The sequence below is a fragment of the Silene latifolia genome, chromosome Y, assembly GCF_048544455.1.
Source record: "Silene latifolia isolate original U9 population chromosome Y, ASM4854445v1, whole genome shotgun sequence".
Taxonomy (NCBI): Eukaryota; Viridiplantae; Streptophyta; class Magnoliopsida; order Caryophyllales; family Caryophyllaceae; genus Silene; species Silene latifolia.
In genome coordinates, this window is record NC_133538.1 from 88,188,611 (window position 1) to 88,199,568 (window position 10,958).

Here is a 10,958-nt window from a genome sequence, read left to right on the forward strand (position 1 = left end):
TGTGTGTGATTTATATAATAGTCTCCTAAAGCACCAGACGACAAACAATGCGGTTTTTACGTTTGCCAGTCCGTGTGGGAGGTTATCAACAGAAAACTATCTACCATTCCGATACGGGTTAGTGTTGTGACACCCCGCGATAAAGCGGAAAGTAAATTACTAAATATATACGAAAAATGTGAAGTTTTTAAAACTTTTATTTAGTAGATAGAGTTTAGCATGCGGGAGTCACTAACATTCAACAGAAGGAAAAACGAAAATAAAAATAAGGGTCCATACAAATAAAACGGTCAAAAGTGGGGAAAATATATCCCTCGAATGACATAAAGAAATAGGTGAGTCTAAGCGGTAAATAGGAAATCTAAAAGTCCGGGGTACTCGCTAGCTCACACGTCAAACCCCATATAAGCATCTTCACCAACCTGTCATTCATGTAAACATGAAAGCCACAGTCAGTGGGGAGTAACTCAAGGTTCTCCCAGCCACAAAACATCAAGATGAACATGACAAAACACATAAACAAATGACCATATCAAGTAAGATGAGAATGAGTTGAATTGTAACTATGCATATGAGCATACATGATCAAAGATTCATAAATAAGGAAAAGGAATAAAATAGGCAAGTAAGCAAAGCATAAACAAAGTTAAATAATGGAGGAAAATGCTGGAAGGCAAGATAAAGACCACTTAACCATGAGCACGTAATTCAAGGAGACATGACCAATATACCCATCCAAAAATGCAAATCCTTTACTACACTCATCAAATATAATTTCCCCTGGTAGGACGACAATGATAATCACAAAGACTCAGTCCTAGTCTAAATCTGGCCAGACTCTTGGGGCAGAACGGTCCCCGATTCGACATGCGGCAGAACAGTCCGCATCCAAGACTCGATCGACAGAACGGAAGTCGAGAACCCACAATCGGCAGAACAGTCCGAAAGAGGCGGAATAAATGAGCTAAATCCATACTTGGCAGAACGGCACAAGCAGGCATAAAGGCATGTCAAGCATATATGATGGTACTATGGCATTTCTACAAGAATACGACTCATAACAAGTAATTATTTATAATCATCTTTTCATACTTGTGACATATAAAATAAATATCTCACTTTATAGTTATACGTGCCGATTAAATAAAATAAGTAAAATATAACAAGTGGTAATGGGTAATTTACGTCATGAGAAAATTTACGGGAAGCACACAAATCCAATGCAAGTGGCAAGACGAGCCCAAAAATCCAATAATGATGAGCCCACAAACATCCAGAAATTTGGTCCAAATAAAATAAAGAGGTGAGTCCAAAAGTTTTCATGGTTTGAGCCCAAAAATTGAATGTTCTTTGAGTCCAACATCAAAAATCACAAAATAAAGAGAAGAAAAAAAAAAAGGCACGGCATCAATATAGGTCAGAGGCAAACACGGTGATCCCAAATAAAGAAAGAAAGGAGGACATGATATCAGTGCTCGGCAAACCCAGAAATCACGAAACAAAGAAGAAGGAGGACAGCTGCACACCAAACCCAAAACAAAACCAGTCCAAAATCTTGCAGACTTGCGAGTCCAACAAATTTCTTACCCAAACATGTATATACATAGACACACTATAGGGAAAGAGAGGGAACCAGTGGCATTACATCCTGCATTCATTATAACAACCAAACACACTCCCTGCATCTTAAATTTTCCAATAATTGCAGACCAGCAGCGCATATTCCAGACAAACAAAAAGGAGGAATGGCGAGTACATAGGTAAAGTACGAGCAAGACAGTTCTGGTAAGGGAAAACAGGCCCAAGAGACAGAGGTATCCGTCACAAAACAGGGGTAAGACGACGACATTCACAATGAAAATGGGTCCCTAGCAGTCCCTTTGAACCCAACTCACGACTGACTACGAGGGTGGCATTAGGACGAGAGTTTGTCTGACTAAGCTGGGGTTAGCACTGTTAAATAATGTCACACACACAGACCAGAAAAACCCAGGAAGCAGACGCGAAATTGTTCGAAGGGACAACGAGTCACGAGTCACATTCAGTCTCATAACCGGCTATACACATGAGGCCAAGCCCTGAAAGCCGCCAAGTGACCATGTAAACCCATCACAAGTATTTCAAAACCAACTCCAAACATGAGGAAAATAATAAAGACTTAAACTTTTACGACAAACACAGAAAAGTCGAGTAAGGAGGCGAGTTTCCCGACGTTTGTCGAGTAACCTATCACGGTTACCTTAACTTTCTTCAATCTTCAAGGGAATGGTCGATTATGAATGAGTTTCCTTCGGGGTCCTCAAAGTCTTCACCTAAAAACCGTAATAAGAGCCGAGTTAGTCTAAAAACGTCACATTTATGAGACGGGTCGAGACGAGAACTTTGCAAGGCTATGCCTTTCTTACCTTAAAAGATGAAGGAAGAGATAAGGAGAAGAATGGTGCAAGAATTATTGAGTTTGGTCGAAAAATGAGCTAGAAATCTAAGATTTTAGGTCGCCATGCATGGGTTTTCTTGAGCCTGTTTGAGTTTGGTTTTCTTACAGCAGCTCAATTGTTGTTGCAGGTGTTTATGCTTTTTACACAAAGGATTTCGAATGAATAGGGGGGGTGTTGGCAGGATATGGTTGGTCAGAGAGTGTGAGGGAGAGTAAAATATTATTATTATATAAGTTGGGTGCCAAAATTGAGGGGCGTGTTGTCGACCCGGGATAGGTCGAGAGTAGATAAGTTTAGCCTCACATGTAAGCATGTGACGGTTCTTTGCTAGACGGAGGTTCGTCTTAAACCTACTATAATTTAAGACGGAAATTTTATTATCAAAATAGTTATTATTATTATTATTATTATTATGATTATTATTATTTCTATCCGACGAAAACGTATATTTTATATACGTAAGCTTTAAAACTTATAGCTTTAATTAAATTACTTTTATTAATATAATGAAATTAACTAGTTAAAGTAATGTAAAAGTATTATTTTTCTTTATGAAAATTATACGAAAAGGGCGGGTGTTACAATCACCCCTCCTTTTAAAAAGTTTCGTCCTCGAAACTTGAAGTAAGAGAATTACCTTAAGAGAATAAATCCGGGTACTTGATACGCATAGAAGCTTCCGGTTCCCAAGTCACCTCTTCCACGTCACCGCACTTCCATAAAACTTTCAGTAAGGGGACAACTTTACTCCTCAACTTTTTGTCTTTCTTATCCAAAATGCGAATCGGTCTCTCTTCGAAAGAAAGACTAGGCTCAAGCTCGGGAATATCATTTTGCAACACATGACTCGGGTCACTAATGTACTTCCTAAGTTGAGACACATGGAACACATCATGAACTTTACCCAAACTCGGCGGCAAATCCAATTTGTAAGCCACGGCACCAATCCTTTTCACCACATCATAGGGTCCAATGTACTTTGGACTCAACTTTCCTTTAACTCCAAATCTCTTTACTCCTTTCATAGGGGAAACCTTCAAGAACACTTTATCACCAATTTCGAACTCCAAGGGTCGACGGCGAACATCGGCATAAGACTTTTGGCGATCTTGGGCGGCTTTCATTCTTTCTCGGATGATCTTCACTTGGTCAATTGTTTCGGCTAACTTTTCGGGTCCTAGATCACGAACATCACTTGCTTGATTCCAACAAATCGGGCTACGGCATTTTCTTCCATATAAAGCTTCATAAGGAGCCATCTTGATAGAGGCATGGTAACTATTATTGTAGGAAAATTCCACCAAAGGTAGACTCTTCTCCCAACTAATATGGAAATCAAGGGCACAAGCACGCAGCAAATCTTCAAGAGTTTGAATCGTCCTTTCGGTTTGTCCATCGGTAGCGGCATGGAAAGCGGTACTCATCAACAACTTACTACCCATAGCATCTTGTAAAGCCTTCCAAAATCTCGAACAAAATCTTGGGTCACGATCCGACACGATCTCCTTAGGGACACCATGGTAACGAACAATCTCCTCAACATAGGCACTAGCAAGCCTATCTAGACTCCAAGTCTCTTTTATGGGGATGAACCTAGCACACTTGGTCAATCTATCCACAATCACCCATACGGCATCCTTTCCACCAACGGTCTTAGGCAAGGCCATAACAAAATCCATAGAGATAGATTCCCATTTCCATAAAGGCACATCCAAGGGTTGTAGCAAACCTCCGGGTCTCTTATGCTCAATCTTCACTTGTTGACAAGTGAGACATTTCCCAACATAAGTCACAATGTCATTCTTCATGTTAGGCCACCAAAATTGAAGCTTCAAATCCTTATACATCTTGTCTCCTCCAGGGTGGATAGAATAAGGGGATAGATGGGGTTCATCAAGAACTCTCTTTCTCAAGTTACTGGCATCGGGGACATACATGCGGCTTTGGTAACGGAGATATCCACTAGCATCAATCTCACAATCTTTAGCTTTCCCTTCAAGAAGCTTGGCTTGGAATCTTTTGAAAGTAGCATCATCAACAAGGTTATCACGGATTTCACGAAGAATAACGGGTTCGGCAACCATCGCACCAAGGTAATCAAAGCCACTCTCCACTATTTGCAAACTTAACTTACGAAACTCGGCACAAAGGTCATCGGGAAGCACACGGATGGCACTCAAGGAGTGAATTGACTTTCTACTAAGAGCATCGGCAACCACATTTGCCTTTCCTTCGTGATATAACAACTCCAAATCATAGTCATTCACTAATTCCAACCAACGGCGTTGTCTCATATTCAACTCCTTTTGGGTGAAAATATACCTCAAACTCTTATGATCGGTGAAGATACGGCAATGAACTCCAATGAGGTAGTGTCTCCACATCTTTAAGGCATGAACAACGGCGGCTAACTCAAGATCGTGAGTAGGGTAGTTCACTTCATGAACTCTCAATTGTCGCGAAGCATAAGCAACAACCTTCCTATTTTGCATGAGAACACAACCCAAACCCATCTTAGAAGCATCACAAAACACATCAAAGTCCACTCCATCCTCGGGTAAGGTCAACACGGGAGCGGTAGTCAATCTTCTCTTCAACTCTTGAAACGCTACTTCACAAGCTTCGGTCCACAAGAATTTGGTCTCTTTCTTCAAAAGTTGAGTCATCGGTCTAGCAAGCTTAGAAAAGTCCTTTACAAAGCGACGGTAATAACCCGCCAAACCCAAGAAACTACGGATCTCACCAACATTGGTCGGGCTTTTCCATTCCATCACGGCTTCAATCTTCGAAGGATCCACCATAACACCTTCCTTAGATATCACATGACCAAGAAATGACACCTTAGACAACCAAAATTCACACTTGGAAAACTTGGCAAACCACTTTTGACGACGAAGAATCTCTAAGATAGTACGAAGATGATCGGCATGCTCTTCCTCGGATTTAGAAAAGATGAGAATATCGTCGATGAAGACCACAACACACTTGTCCAAGAACTCACTAAAGGTTCGGTTCATTTGGTCCATGAAGATTGCGGGGGCATTGGTTAAACCAAAGGGCATCACCTTAAACTCGAAATGTCCATGTCTCGTGCTAAAGGCGGTTTTTGGAATATCGGAATCACGAACGGGAATTTGATGATAACCGGATCTTAGATCAATCTTGGAGAACGTAGAGGCACCTTTGAGTTGATCGAACAAATCTTCAATCCTTGGTAGAGGGTACTTGTTCTTGATAGTGACGCGGTTGAGCTCACGATAATCGATACAAAGTCTCATGGATCCATCTTTCTTCTTCACAAAGAGAACGGGAGCACCCCAAGGTGAGGCACTAGGTCGAATAAATCCTTTCTCAATCATCTCATCAAGTTGCTTCCTTAACTCTTTAAGTTCGGTTGGCGCCATACGGTAAGGAGCTTTTGCAAACGGTCCGGTTCCGGGCACAAGGTCGATAGAAAATTCAACATCACGCTCGGGAGGTATCCCGGGCAACTCCTCGGGAAAAACGTCGGCGAACTCACACACCACGGGCACTTCTTCAAGCTTCGGCAAAGAAGGAGAAGTAGAAGTCACCACACATAAAAAGACTTGGTGACCTTTCCTCTCCATACTCATCAACTTCAACGCGGAAATCAACTTCACACCTTTTTGAGAACGAATCCCTTTATAGGAAACACGAGTTCCTAGCGGACTTTTGAGGCGAATCTTTTGATCTCTACACTCGAATCTTGCATCATACTTGGACAACCAATTCATACCCAAAATCACATCGAATTCCTCAAGGGGAAAACGAAGTAGGTTAGCGGGGAAAAGATTTCCCGAAATTATGATAGGGACATCGGGAAAGGAATAGGAGCATGAAATGATTTCTCCAGAAGGTAGGGATATAGGGGTATCCTCACTAGGTATGGGCTCAAGAGCTAACTTTTCCGAAAACTTGGAAGAAATAAAAGATAAAGATGCGCCGGTATCAAAAAGAATAAGGCATGGTTGATCGAGAATTGAGAACATACCCGTAATGATGTCGGGATGAGCGGCGGCTTCGGCACGACTCATGACAAAGATGGTTCCTCTTGGCTTGGCTTTAGGAGCTTGGGTGGAAGAAGAAGTAGTAGAATTCTTCCTATCGGGGCAATCATTGTAGCGGTGACCGGGCTTCTTACAATGATAGCAAGTCAAAGGTCGGTTGTAGCATCCAACTCCGGGGTGTAAGGCTTGCTTACAATTGAAGCACTTGCGAGCTTTCTCCAAGTTGAGGTTGTTGTTGCTTGATTGGGAAACTTGTCCACTAGGCTCTTGCCTCCTTGGTTCTTGCACTCTTGGTTCTTGCACTCTTGGTTCTTGTGTTCTTGGTACAAACCTCTTGTTAGCATAATTCGGCGAAGGAGAAGGCACAAAGGGTCTCTTGCCATGAAAGTTAGGACGGTAAGAAGTAGAGTGGGAACGAGTCTTGGCATCATCATCAATAGCCTTCAAGGAATTTTCGGCCCAAAGAGCATCATCATAGACCGCCACAAAGGTTGTGGAATCTCTTCTCACCATACTTTCCAACTTAGGATTCAACTTGCTTCGGTAGAAGTAGACACGCTCATCTTCATCTTTCACAAACTTAGGGGCATAGTGAGCAAGATCATTGAACTTGTTGGTGAAAGCTTGAACGGATAGGCCTCCTTGCTTGAAATCAATGAACTCCTTCAATTTTTGTTGCTTGAGTTCCTTAGGGTAGAAACGAGTTTCCACAAGAGTCTTGAAACGGTTCCAATCAAAGGTGGGGTCTTGAGTGACGGAAGGCCCGGTAATAGTCCACCACCTATCGGCCTCCTTCACAAGGAAATGAGAGGCAAGCTTCACTTTGTCTCGATCTTGGACATCATAAAGAGAGAAATTCTTTTCCATGTCACGAAACCACTCGGAAAGCTCAATAGGATCCACTTCACCACCATAGGTCTTAGCCTTGTTTCTTGCTAGTTGACTTGCAATCCAAGAAAAACTTCCTTGATGATCTACCACATGTGGAACAGGACGGCCTTGAACATTGACATTTTGCTGATTTTGAAGAATTTGGGTAAGAGCTTGCAAGATAGTATTCTCCACATTGTTTGGTCGCACCATCTTCTTAAAGCACCAAAGAGAATCAAACGAGTTAGTACTTAACAAATAGCATACACAAGAAGACTACCAACTTAGGTCCTTAGTTCTACCCATCTCTCATTCATTATTTCAAGGTCAAGTTCAAAATTTAAGTTGGGGTACACGTGTGTGCGTCGGGAGCTACAAAGGCTCTGATACCAACTGTGACACCCCGCGATAAAGCGGAAAGTAAACTACTAAATATATACGAAAAATGTGAAGTTTTTAAAACTTTTATTTAGTAGATAGAGTTTAGCATGCGGGAGTCACTAACATTCAACAGAAGGAAAAACGAAAATAAAAACAAGGGTCCATACAAATAAAACGGTCAAAAGTGGGGAAAATATATCCCTCGAATGACATAAAGAAATAGGTGAGTCTAAGCGGTAAATAGGAAATCTAAAAGTCCGGGGTACTCGCTAGCTCACACGTCAAACCCCATATAAGCATCTTCACCAACCTGTCATTCATGTAAACATGAAAGCCACGATCATGGGGAGTAACTCAAGGTTCTCCCGACCACAAAACATCAAGATGAACATGACAAAACACATAAACAAATGACCATATCAAGTAAGATGAGAATGAGTTGAATTGTAACTATGCATATGAGCATACATGATCAAAGATTCATAAATAAGGAAAAGGAATAAAATAGGCAAGTAAGCAAAGCATAAACAAAGTTAAATAATGGAGGAAAATGCTGGAAGGCAAGATAAAGACCACTTAACCATGAGCACGTAATTCAAGGAGACATGACCAATATACCCATCCAAAAATGCAAATCCTTTACTACACTCATCAAATATAATTTCCCCTGGTAGGACGACAATGATAATCACAAAGACTCAGTCCTAGTCTAAATCGCCGACTCTCGGGCGAACGGTCCCCGATTCGACATGCGGCGAACAGTCCGCATCCAAGACTCGATCGACGAACGGAAGTCGAGAACCCACAATTGCGAAACAGTCCGAAAGAGGCGGAATAAATGAGCTAAATCCATACTTGGCAGAACGGCACAAGCAGGCATAAAGGCATGTCAAGCATATATGATGGTACTATGGCATTTCTACAAGAATACGACTCACAACAAGTAATTATTTATAATCATCTTTTCATACTTGTGACATATAAAATAAATATCTCACTTTATAGTTATACGTGCCGATTAAATAAAATAAGTAAAATATAACAAGTGGTAATGGGTAATTTACGTCATGAGAAAATTTACGGGAAGCACACAAATCCAATGCAAGTGGCAAGACGAGCCCAAAAATCCAATAATGATGAGCCCACAAACATCCGTAAATTTGGTCCAAATAAAATAAAGAGGTGAGTCCAAAAGTTTTCATGGTTTGAGCCCAAAAATTGAATGTTGGTGAGTCCATCATCAAAAATCACAAAATAAAGAGAAGAAAACAAAAAAAGGCACGGCATCAATATAGGTCAGTAGGCAAACACGGTGATCCCAAATAAAGAAAGAAAGGAGGACATGATATCGGTGCTCGGCAAACCCGAAATCACGAAACAAAGAAGAAGGAGGACAAATTTTGCACACCAAACCCAAAACAAAACCAGTCCAAAATCTTGCAGACTTGCGAGTCCAACAAATTTCTTACCCAAACATGTATATACATAGACACACTATAGGGAAAGAGAGGGAACCAGGGCATTACATCCTCGCATTCATTATAACAACCAAACACACTCCCGCATCTTAAATTTTCCAATAATTGCAGACCAAAGAGCGATATTCCAGACAAACAAAAAGGAGGAATGGCGAGTACATAGGTAAAGTACGAGCAAGACAAGATTCGTGTAAGGGAAAACAGGCCCAAGAGACAAAGGTATCCGTCACAAAACAGGGGTAAGACGACGACATTCACAATGAAAATGGGTCCCTAGCGGTCCCTTTGAACCCAACTCACGACCGACTACGAGGGTGGCATTAGGACGAGAGTTTGTCGACTAAGTCAAGGGTTAGCACCGTTAAATAATGTCACACACACGACCAGAAAAACCCGGAAGCGACGCGAAATTGTTCGAAGGGACAACGAGTCACGAGTCACATTCAGTCTCATAACCGGCTATACACATGAGGCCAAGCCATGAAAGCCGCCAAGTGACCATGTAAACCCATCACAAGTATATCAAAACCAACTCCAAACATGAGGAAAATAATAAAGACTTCAACTTTTACGACAAACACAGAAAAGTCGAGTAAGGAGGCGAGTTTCCCGACGTTTGTCGAGTAACCTATCACGGTTACCTTAACTTTCTTCAATCTTCAAGGGAATGGTCGATTATGAATGAGTTTCCTTCGGGGTCCTCAAAGTCTTCACCTAAAAACCGTAATAAGAGCCGAGTTAGTCTAAAAACGTCACATTTATGAGACGGGTCAAGACGAGAACTTTGCAAGGCTATGCCTTTCTTACCTTAAAAGATGAAGGAAGAGATAAGGAGAAGAATGGTGCAAGAATTATTGAGTTTGGTCGAAAAATGAGCTAGAAATCTAAGATTTTAGGTCGCCATGCATGGGTTTTCTTGAGCCTGTTTGAGTTTGGTTTTCTTACAGCAGCTCAATTGTTGTTGCAGGTGTTTATGCTTTTTACACAAAGGATTTCGAATGAATAGGGGGGGTGTTGGCAGGATATGGTTGGTCAGAGAGTGTGAGGGAGAGTAAAATATTATTATTATATAAGTTGGGTGCCAAAATTGAGGGGCGTGTTGTCGACCCGGGATAGGTCGAGAGTAGATAAGTTTAGCCTCACATGTAAGCATGTGACGGTTCTTTGCTAGACGGAGGTTCGTCTTAAACCTACTATAATTTAAGACGGAAATTTTATTATCAAAATAGTTATTATTATTATTATTATTATTATGATTATTATTATTTCTATCCGACGAAAACGTATATTTTATATACGTAAGCTTTAAAACTTATAGCTTTAATTAAATTACTTTTATTAATATAATGAAATTAACTAGTTAAAGTAATGTAAAAGTATTATTTTTCTTTATGAAAATTATACGAAAAGGGCGGGTGTTACAAGTGTGATTTAAAAACTATTTCAGACGTAAATTGAGTTCAATTCTGTATACTTCCATGTATTATATCTATTTTGATTATGTATATTTTGAATTGTAGTTTCCACAAATACTCAACAAACACCCGGAATATTCGCCAGAGGACATCAACCAGGTGAGAAATATGTGGGTCAGTTATGTTGTTTCATTAGCGAGGTCTCAATAGTTTTCTCATGCTTTATGCACGAGTGTGTATATATAGATCCATTGTGTATTGGTTTCTTTTGTTTTCTCAATAGCAGTTGTGTTTTGCCTGTTGATCATCCTGTTTGTACTGTTTTTAAACTGGGTTTAATTGATTACG

General features: G+C 40.7%; 2 long non-coding RNA genes across 2 annotated transcripts; both read right to left on the reverse strand.

Annotated features, from left to right (window-relative positions):
• Positions 1 to 284: 284 nt before the first annotated feature.
• On the reverse strand, positions 285 to 2,540 carry LOC141633376 (uncharacterized). The gene is made up of 3 exons (XR_012538144.1): positions 2,406 to 2,540; positions 2,240 to 2,312; positions 285 to 422 (listed from the first exon to the last, which is right to left on the reverse strand). It is a non-coding gene; the product is annotated as an uncharacterized LOC141633376 (long non-coding RNA).
• Positions 2,541 to 7,813: 5,273 nt separating this feature from the next.
• On the reverse strand, positions 7,814 to 10,169 carry LOC141633632 (uncharacterized). Its single transcript, XR_012538415.1, has 3 exons — positions 10,003 to 10,169; positions 9,837 to 9,909; positions 7,814 to 8,027 (listed from the first exon to the last, which is right to left on the reverse strand). It is a non-coding gene; the product is annotated as an uncharacterized LOC141633632 (long non-coding RNA).
• Between the last annotated feature and the right edge of the window lie 789 nt (positions 10,170 to 10,958).